Source organism: Schistocerca piceifrons, chromosome 3 (genome assembly GCF_021461385.2).
Source record: "Schistocerca piceifrons isolate TAMUIC-IGC-003096 chromosome 3, iqSchPice1.1, whole genome shotgun sequence".
Classification (NCBI taxonomy): domain Eukaryota; kingdom Metazoa; phylum Arthropoda; class Insecta; order Orthoptera; family Acrididae; genus Schistocerca; species Schistocerca piceifrons.
The window spans coordinates 581,711,439-581,720,706 of record NC_060140.1 but is presented as its reverse complement, the minus strand read 5'-3'; the positions used below and the strand labels follow the sequence as shown (position 1 = coordinate 581,720,706).

The following is a 9,268-nucleotide window of genomic DNA, read 5'->3' as shown; positions in this document are numbered from 1 at the left end:
TCTTCTTAATTGTCACATCATCAAGAAAACAGTTTTGTATCAATCTTCATATATTTAATTTCCACTTTAACCAAACACAAGACTTGACTGTTCTTTTACAAAGCGAAATAACAACTTCTGCAAAGTGAAAGCGAGACTTCCCTGTGCGCATTCGCACCAAAACGGTTACAAGTAACAAAGATTATGACAGTCTCACAGAAATGAATACACACAAGAACCATATCACTGTAATATATCAATACATCGGAGTATCTATACATTAATAAAACCAAATGTGAATATTATCATAAAAATATGTCTGTTACTTCGCAGAAAAGTAGTACGATATTACTGGTATCGAGAACTGGGGTTGGAGTGCCGTAATGGTCACGTAAATAAAGAATCATTACAATTCTCTAATGACCTAGTTGTCGACGGGACGTTAAACACTAATCTGCTCTTCCTCGTGTCTTTCCGACGTGCATACGGTCAATGCGGAAATGTGAACTACGGCGATTTAACGGCGCTCAAATAGGACCAACATGCTGTTCTTGTTTTCTTGGCTGCTGGAGGACAAACGCCGCTAGACATCCAAGAGAGAATGAGGAATGTGTATGGGGCAGCATGACTGTCGAAAACCACCATTGTGGAATGGTGCGCCAAGTTCATCATAACGCACATCCCCATAACGCAGGTATCATAATGTAGAAGTTAGACCAACTCAAGTGGGAGACACTAGAGTACCCGTCCTACAACCCCGGTCACTCCCCATACGATTATCGACCCTTCGATTTATTAACAAATGTCTTGAATTGTCGACGATTCCTGTCGAACGAGGATGTGCAGCAGGCAGCTACGGACTTCTTCACGCAGCAGGACCCAGTGATTTACCAAACAGATATCTTCAATTGGTGCGTCAGTGGAATGATTGCCTGATTAGCATAGTGACTGTAGACTGTACGGCCTTCGAACGGAAGCTTTTTGGTCGCCACTTACATAAAAGGAGCCAGAGAGCGCTGTACTGTCATTATGGAAGCAGTAATAGCAGAATGGATCAGCCAGAATGTGATTGTAAAGTGGAAACCCAAAGGAACAACCGCAGCTAAACCGAGACGACGCAGACCTCGCGTACTGAAGGGTAGGGACCGTCGGGCATTGTGGACGGTGATGGTAAAAAATTGCATGAACTCAGAGGAGGCAATCGCTCGTGAGTTCCAAAGTGCTAGCAGTAGTCCGGTTAGGACAATCAGCATGCGTAGGGAATTAAAAAGAATTATATTCAATGGTTGAGCAACGTCTCATAAGCCACATGTTCCTGTACTCAAGTGGCGCTTCAGAACAGTGCCACTGGGCAGTGGATGACTGTAAACGAAGTGATTTGGAGTGATGGAACACGCTCTATCCTGTGAAAATCAGACGGAAGGGGGTAGGTTTGACATATGCCTGGAGAACTTTACCTGCCGTCAAGTGTAGTACCAGCAGTAAAGTATGGAGAAGGTGACATTACGCTGCAGAGGGGCTTTTAGAGGGTAAGACGTGATCCCTTTATCGCGTTTAAGGGAACGCTACATGCAGAAAGATATGAAAAACATTATACAACGTTGTGTACTGCGTACAGCAGAGGAACAATTCCAAACCCGAGCATCGAACATCTCTACCTTCAATGATTTCGGCTCATGAGGAACAATGGGCTTCCATTCCACCATAGACATTCAGATGCCTCACTTAAAGTGTCCTCGGCAGAGTTCATACCGCCATAAAGACGAAAGATGGACACACTCCTTATTAATGTCCATTAACAGGTGTCCGCATGCCTTTAATCAAATAGTGTGTATGGGTTCTATGGTGTACTCAGCCAGTATTGGCACGTGCACTACTTTCTCCCTAAGTCTCCGCTATTGCACGAGAAAAGAGGCGACCGTCTGCAGATACATTAAATATTCCTCTTTTCTCGTGATCAGGGGCAGACGCATGGGAAAAAAAGCGCATAGGCAGAAATCAATGGAAACAATGAAGTGTACGCATGAGGGCTCTGATGTTCATACGTTTCCTCATCCTTCAAGTAGTATGCTATGCCACCACTTCTTTACATGATAATCTGTGCTTTGTTTATTCAGATGAAATGGGCGAGGAAGAACAATGTGAACTACGGATAAAACATTATCTAACTAACAAATGTGTGACAAGACAACGTGATTCAGAATGAAGTCACACGAAGTTTTCTAGTTGGGTAACTGACAAGGGGAGGCCACAACGTTTGGAACGCGGATTTACTGCACACTTCGTTCACTCGTAGTAGTCCATGACGACAACAAAATGTGTAAGCAGTAGCGCGTACTTCTCAAGCGCTATTGAGAAAATCGCAAGATAATTTCGGTAGTCAAATATATACCTGTGCGTGGCCATTTTTACCAAGACGCGGCGGCATCAGTGTGGTTAGCGTTCAAGCCCCGTAATCGATGGATCGAGTCCCGTTCGTCAGTTTTTTTTATTTCTAACACAGTCATTTTCTTTACTATTTATATTACAATTGATATAATGGGAAAAATACGTGTAATAGGATGAACTTTTATTAAATTTACAATGTTATTTGGCAGTCTACAAATTTTTATTATCTCAGATAATATAATATTCATAACTATCGACTAGTAAACGACCAAACGCATAAAGTGATACTGAAAATGTATGCTTGTCCGTGTCTTCAGAATTGTTCGTATTTAATCGAAAGAGAACGAGAAAATTCTTCTCGTGAAGACGCTATTAAAATACAGTCGATACTGCGTGACCAGTTATCAGCGCCGATATTTAAGGAAATGCTACGTTATGCGTTGTTTGCTTCCAAATTATCGTCTGAAAGAGACGTTTTTGAAAATGTTAACGAGGTTTGTTTTTCCACGGAAAGCCTCAAAAGCCCTTGCGTATGCGGAAACATAGCATTAATTCAATGCAGCTGGTGCAGTTTAACTTTATGTTTTCCATGTTTTTACGAAAAATACCACATCCTGTAACTTGTACTCGTAATATCGAAAGCGATGATTAATTGTACATCTTTCGAAAGCCGTCTGTGTCGGTCAAAACTTGGAGGTAACAAGTAGTTTCGGGCTCCTTCCAGGTATAAGGGTGTAACCTCCCCACAGATATATTCTATAATAATCTCCCAACAGTAAAAAATATAATTATATAATTCACATTCAGTGTAACTGCCCAACAGATAAATTCCGTAACCTACCAATAATACAATGTGACTAACCTCTCAATTAAATTGCGACTCACTTATAATCTTTCAATAATTGACTGTGAATTTAAACTGGTAAATTTTGGGCGTCAGCAGCGCTGCGTCGTGGCCCTGAAAATTCATTCTGAATAAATTAAAAATCTTACCTCAATTAGGTCGCCGGATAACGCGTATTTATCTGTTCCTATAAGAAATTTTTCTGGCGCAGCTCAGTGCAATGCTGGCCGATAGATTTGTCATGTATAAAAAGAAACAACTGATTTTTCTTTTCAATAATCTGGATGACCAAGGATTGGAGAAATTAGTAAATTCTTTAAATTGAAATGAGTGATTGTGAAAAGTTACTTTTTATGAGAAAGATTATTATCAAGAAATTTTTTTAAAACATTTACATGGGACTTGATATAATAATACTACATATGCGTGAGGCTGCTTTTACCTTATACTACAACGCTCAGGCTCCGCCATCGCTCCACACGACCGTCCCAACCAACACGATACACCAGACTGCTAGCTACTACTTACTCCTACTGCTACACAGTTCCTACTGCATACAACACTGCTCTCTGGTCTCAGATTCTCTTACAGCTTACATATCGCAGGCAGCTCGTGGGCAATCCATCGAAATTACATCTGCTCGAGTGCGCTAGCAACAAATTCCTTAATCATGGACCTCTTACACAAATTCCTTAATCATGGACCTCTTACAAGGGATTTCTCAAATCACGGATAAGCATATATTTTCAGTATCACTTTATGCGTTTGGTCGTTTACTAGTCGATAGTTATGAATATTATATTATTTGTGATTACAAAAATTTGCAGACTGCCAAATAACATTGTAAAATTAATAAAAGTTCATCCTATTACACGTATTTTTCCCATTATATCAAATGCAATATAAATAGTACAGAAAATGACTGCGTTAGAAATAAAAAAGAACTGACGAACGGGACTCGATCCATCAATCGAGCGATCACGGGACTTGAACGCTAACCACGCGGCTACCGCCACTTCATGGTAAAAACGGCCACGCACAGGTACATATTTGACGACCGAAATTATCTTGCGATTTTCTCAATAGCGCTTGTGAAGTACACGCTACTGCTTACACATTTTGTTGTCATCATGGAGTACTACGAGTGTACAAAGTTTGCAGTAAATCAGCGTTCCAAGCGCTGTGGCCTCCCTTGTGAGAACTTGTTTCCCTCATCCAGGAACTGTTACGTATCATACAACTTCTGCAACGATAATGCTGATAATAGCATTTCGTTACCTGGCAACCAGTTACTCGTATACCAATTTGAGCTGTTTACTTCGCGTTTCAAAACAGATTTCAATAATTATGCTTGAAATTGGGAAATATGTGGTTCTGTCACATTAATGTGACCAAGGACTGTGTTCGACGTCAACGTGCAATATCCACTTACCACTCACAGAGGTGAGGTGGTAGCACAAACAGTGTATATAGCAAAGCATATAAAACGTGTCTTTGGGGGGGGGGGGGGGGGGAGATGTGTAGAGTTGCAATTGGTGAGCAGCTGACAGCCCAGATGAACCAAGGAGCTACCCAACAGTGTCTCTTCAATGATTATACAGCAAACGTTACTGCAGATGGGCCTCCGAAGAAGGCACCTGGTTCATGCACCAATGCTTAATGCTGTTCATCGTTGACGAAGGCTGGAAATTGCACGCCAGTACGGCAAATGGAGGTCCACTGAGTGGCGACAGTGAAAGCAAACACCCTGAAACAATCGTCTGAAGATCCAAGTTGGAGGAGGAAGCTTTATAGTCCGTGAAACGTCTTCATGGCATTCCGCATGTGATATCGTCATTCTGGAAGGCACAACGGATCAACACAGGTATATATATCTAGCTTTGGGGGCAATTTTCACCTCCACATGCAGTTCGTTTTTCCTCGGCCCGATGGCATCTACCAGCAGAACAATGCAACGTGCCACACAGGTCGCAGTATGTGTGCGTGGTTTGAAGAGCATCAGGATGAGTTTACCGTACTGCACTGATCACCAAACTTCCCCGGTTTAAACCCAGTCGAGAATCTGTGTGACCACCTCGATCACACTGCACACGCCATGGACCCTCAAGCGAGAAACCTAGCGCAGCTCTGGAGTCGGTATGGCTCTACATCCCGGACTGTACCTTCGAGAACCTCACTGACTGTCTTCCTGCACGTCTCGCTGCTGTCCGAGTTGCAAGCGTTTTTATTGGCGCATTTGACAGGTGGCCACATCCTGTACTTAAACCATTCTTAGTGGTTATGTGAAAATTGCTTGTCTTTTATTATATTTTTAAGTTATCGTATAAAAAATATTTTGACGACTCTACTCAAAAGATATTACAGATAACATCCTCCGAATCGACAAACTCGGAAATGCCATAGACCTCGGAATCCACTAAAACGGAAATCTTGTTTTCCATTTCATTTCTTTTTTTTTTATCCTCAATATCCTTCATTTAAGTTCAAATAGATCAAATGGCTCTGAGCAGTATGGGACTTAACTTCTGAGGTCATCAGTCCCCTAGACATTAGAACTACTTAAACCTAACTAACACATCCATGCTCGAGGCAGGATTCGAACCTGCGACCGTAGCGGTCGCGCGGCTACAGACTGTAGCGCGTAGAACCACTCGGCCACTTCGCCCGATTCTTCATTTAAGTTTATATGAGTTTGTTAAGGAGCTTCAGCTGTGATCTTCTTCAGTTATTCAGGTGTCAGGATCCTCAGTAGTGATGCTATTAAGCCGTCAAAGGTAGAATATTCGTCCACATTTTTCACATAGGCGTTTAATAAATTTGTTGACTGCCTCTTCTCTGTTTTCCTTCTTCGAGAGCGTCATTATTCTTTACAACGTATGATGTAAGAATTTTTATCTCATTCTTAGTTCCCACCAAGTGAAGCCTATAGGCGGCACTCAGGACGTTGGATCTGAAATTTTTGTTCAAATACTCTTTAAAACAGGAATCCCGTATGACTTCCCTTTCCCGCATCTCGTGGTCGTGCGGTAGCGTTCTCGCTTCCCACGCCCGGGTTCCCGGGTACGATTCCCGGCGGGGTCAGGGCTTTTCTCTGCCTCGTGATGGCTGGGTGTTGTGTGCTGTCCTTAGGTTATTTAGGTTTAAGTAGTTCTAAGTTCTAGGGGACTGATGACCATAGATGTTAAGTCCCATAGTGCTCAGAGCCATTTGAACCATTTTTTGACTTCCCTTTGTAATTACTCGTAAATTTCAGCGTGCTTTTCTTTGGCGTCTACAGACATCGCACATTAAGCGCCTTAAAAGATAACCACAGCGCCGGCCGGAGTGGCCGAGCGGTTCTAGGCGCTTCAGTCTGAAACCGCGGGACCGCTACGGTCGCAGGTCCGAATCCTGCCTCGGGCATGGATGTGTGTGACGTCCGTAGGTCAGTTAGGTTTAAGTAGTTCTAAGTTCTAGGGGACTGATGACCTCAGAGCCATTTGAACCATTTTTGATAACCACAGCACAGAGCAGAATAAAACACATCTACGTGCACAAACTAAATGCCGAAGAGATTACCACTTAAATCCGGGAAGCAATGCACCATGACGCACGTATTCCAATTCGACGAAATTACACAAGCGCAAGTGCGCATGCGTCTTTGAGCTGTTCGAAATAAAAGTGCATGCGGAAAACTGACCAGGAAAGAGATAGCCGTCTATACAGACCTTTAAATAGCACTCCGTCTTCAGGCCACGAGTTGCCTACCGGGACCATCCGACCACCGTGTCATCCTCGGAGGAGGATGCGGATAGGAGGGGCGTGGGGTCAGCACACCGCTCTCCCGGTCTTTATGATGGTATTCTTGACCGAAGCCGCTACTATTTGGTTGAGTAGCTCCTCAATTAGCATCACGAGGCTGAGTGTACCCCGAAAAATGGCAACAGCGCATGGTGGCCTGGATGGTCACCCATCCAAGTGCCGACCACGCCCGACAGTGCTTAACTTCGGTGATCTCACGGGAACCGATGTATCCACTGCGGCAAGGCCGTTGCCTCTAGACAGACCTTTAGGGAACCAAAAATCGTTGTCTGTCAGGTCGTCTATGTACATGGTGTAAACAATAACTGTTTACAATGTACCGCAGTAGTGAAAGGGAAATTCAGGCGAACAAGTTAATACAGAACACTGTGATCCATGTGATCCATCAAGACGGGAAACAGCCTCGAATTGACCTGTAAAATCCATCTAAATTAAGGCTTGTGTTTGATATCAGCAGACTTCTCTTACCCAGGAATGCTCTTCTCGCTGGTGCTAGTCTGCTTTTTATTCCTCATTGCTCCGTCCATGCTGCCTAGATAGCAGAATTCCTTAATTTCGTCTACTTCGTGATCTCCAATTACGATATTAAGTTTCTCGCTGTTCTTTTTTCTGCTAAGTTTTGTGCTGTCAAGGTTTGGACTCGCAAATTATGAAGTTGACCTTTGTGCAAATTTTAATTCAAAATTTTGTGAATTTGAAGGTGTAAAATTAACAATAAAATCGTTTTGTATCTCTGGTCTACTTGCTACGAGATTGGGCTAAGTTTAGATCGAATTGAAAACGCAGCTAGTTTTTGCCTAACATTTACGAAATTCTTTCTTCCCTTCGTTACCTTCACGGGAAAGTTTACGTTTCTGATGTTAAACAAATAAAAAATTCAAAAATCAGACCGAGAAAATGTTCAAAATCTCTTGGAGTGCGTTGGTGGTGTAGGTTAGGTGGCTTTTGTAGGCCAATTCGAGGTTGTTTCCCGGCCTGATAGACCACAGGTGTCATGTACAAAATGTTCATCTCTACTTCTCCTACACCACTGTGGAGAAATTGTGAACAGTTTCCGTTTACACCCTATATGTAGCGTAAATAGTAACGGTCGTATCACCCTTCCTCGAAGTATACCTGCTGCTACTTTCGCTTCTGCTGACGGCTCCCCCATAAAGACTGGGATAGCTACTGTAACCGATCCTTGTCGTAGCAACAGGAAGCAAACGGAAATATAAAAAGCTGGTACGTGAGCGCCACCGTCGCGCCGGGCAGGTAAGAGCCCGCCGCAACAATGGCTGGCAGAGTGGCTGAAACTGAAGCCGGCCGGCATTGTGGCCGCTAATGGCCGTGCGGCTGTCGCGTGCCCGATCCCGATCACCCCGCAGCGGTTCTTTCAGACCGCTTATCTGACTCACCGCTGCCCCCGGCTGGCAGCAAGTGCGAGCTCAATGAGCGCGGAACCACCGAATCCCGCCTTCCACATGATATTAAAGTGGCTGCACCGAATTGCATGTGTTGTCGTGAGCGGAAGGTTTACGTGCCACCTTCAAGCGCTGCGAGAGGTCAACACCTTTCTGCTGAAAATTGAGCTGGCTGTGTGTCCAGGTCACCGAAATTAAGCGCTGTTGGGCCAACTGAGGAGCTACTTCACTGAGAAGTAGCATCTCGGGTCACGAAAACTGACGTCATCCAGCACTGTGTTGACCGCATGCCCCTACATATCCACACTCAGTGACGCTAATCATCTGAGGATGACATAGCAGTCAGTCGGTACCACTGGACTATCTCACATAACTATACATGATTTAATTTCCTGTTACTACACTACTGGCCATTAAAATTGCTACACCAAGAAGAAATGCAGATGATAAACGGTTATTCATTGGACAAATATATTATACTAGAACTGACATGTGATTACATTTTCACGTAATTTGGGTGCATAGCTCCCGAGAAATCAGTACCCAGAACAGCCACCTCTGGCCGTAATAACGGCCTTAATACGCATGGGCATTGAGTCAAACAGAGCTTGGATGGCGTGTACAGGTACAGCTGCCCATGCAGCTTCAACGCGATACCACAGTTCATCAAGAATAGTGATTGGCGTTTTGTGACGAGCCAGTTGCTCGACCACTATTGACCAGACGGTTTCAATTGGTAAGAGATCAGGAGAATGAGCTGGCCAGGGCAGCAGTCGAACATTTTCTGAAAGGCCCGTACAGGACCTGCAACATGCCGTCGTGCATTATCCTGCTGAAATGAGGGGGGTTTCGC

At 43.8% G+C, this 9,268-nt stretch overlaps 1 pseudogene; it reads right to left on the bottom strand.

Annotated features, from left to right (window-relative positions):
* Window positions 1–7,128: 7,128 nt before the first annotated feature.
* On the bottom strand, window positions 7,129–7,246 carry LOC124790691 (annotated as a pseudogene).
* Window positions 7,247–9,268: the final 2,022 nt, after the last annotated feature.